Source organism: Polistes canadensis, unplaced genomic scaffold, assembly GCF_001313835.1.
Source record: "Polistes canadensis isolate GaletaPanama2010 unplaced genomic scaffold, ASM131383v1 scaffold_298, whole genome shotgun sequence".
Taxonomy (NCBI): domain Eukaryota; kingdom Metazoa; phylum Arthropoda; class Insecta; order Hymenoptera; family Vespidae; genus Polistes; species Polistes canadensis.
In genome coordinates this window covers 69,928-71,693 of record NW_014569845.1, presented here as the reverse complement: position 1 = coordinate 71,693, position 1,766 = coordinate 69,928, and positions in this window count along the sequence as shown.

Sequence of the window (1,766 nt, the reverse complement as noted above, 5' to 3'; positions counted from 1 at the left end):
TTAATTTTGATTTTTTTTTTGGTTTTTATTTGATTTGATTTGATTTGTTTTACACCGTGTAGGGGATGTATTTTAGGATTATTTTCATTTTGGATAAACCCAGACCCTTGGATAGTCAACGACAAACCCACGGGATTTGGAATTTCGAGAAGAGTATCTCCAAGTGGGTTTTTACTTGAAAGATACGGTGGTAGAAATCGTCGTAGTCAGGAAACTGGGTCAAGTAGTTTTCTAACTGGGAGATTCATTTTGTAGATATCGACAAGTTCGTTCGTTCGTTCGTTCGTACGAATTTGTGCTAAATCTAGGAATAACAGTAGAATACATTTCTATAGGTCGATAATTATCACCGTATAAGGGAACTATAAATCTAACGAAATATCAATTCAAAAACTATCAATCATGACTAACTTTTACAATCAGATATCACACGGATTTAAAATTTGTTCAACCTATTCCCATAATATAATGTCAAAAACTATAACAGAAATATAGAACATACATTAAATACATTAAAGTATTTTATATATATGTTACTGTAAAATAACAAAATTAAAGAAAATTACATGAAAATTACATCAAAATTTTGTGCATACACCATATGTGCATTCTCCAATTTCAATCTTCCACAATAACACACACATGCGTATTATACAATTAACATAATTTATCTATAATAATGTAACGCGTATATACATATACATTAAATAAAATCATATTAAATATATAAAATACATTTTATACGAATATATGCATATATCGTATAACATAGAAATAAAATACACATATGATAAATATAAAAAAAGAATAAAATTAATATTTAATACATATTATATACATTATACGTACCCTTATATTTTTATAGGAAGGTTATCCTTGTTAAATCTACGAAAGGGGTAAGTAAATATGTAAATAAAATAATACAACAATGTGCAACACTATAAGAGATGAATAATATTAATAAAAAAAAAAGTATAACAAAATTTTTTAAATATCATGTCAAAAGTAAATACAAATGAATAGAATAGAAGTTAAATAACTAGGGTGAAATCGTCATTATTCTCATAATGAACAAGACAATATATATCCAGTATAGTCTGGGAGGAGTTTATTGTTTCGATTCTTGACTGTCCTAGTATAGAAGAACATAATCGTATTTGGGTTGGCATGCCCGGACATGGCCCGGATATTCTAAGACCTTGAACTTGCGAAGTAAGCTTCTCTCTCTCTCTCTCTCTCACTCAGACGAGTCATCTCAACCCCCTGCTACCCTATTCTCAACCATTTTTCTTTTCTCCTACAATATACCCCAACTTCCTCACTTATTATACTATACTACTGAAATATATAGACACCATATATATATATATACTAATAGGTATTTATTTATGTATATAACTACTCTGAAAGCTCGCAAACATAACAGGCATACCAACGATATACAGTTCATGAGCAATCAGAGAGAGAAAGAGAGATAGAGAGAGAGAGAGAATATCCTCGACCTAGAGTCAGCTGACCGAGAACTTTCTTTAGGTCATGACCTCTTCTTGCGAACTATTACCAAACTGGATTATAAAAGAAACTAGAAATGGATTAAAAACAAAAAATAATAATATTAACTATATTCAATATTCAATTAACATTGAATTATTTATCTATAGATATTAATTGTCGATATTGTTTAAATTAATTAATTAATTCTACTCGTAATAAAAGTTTTTATTAATATTTCAATGAAACTAAATTCACATCACACGTACAAGTTT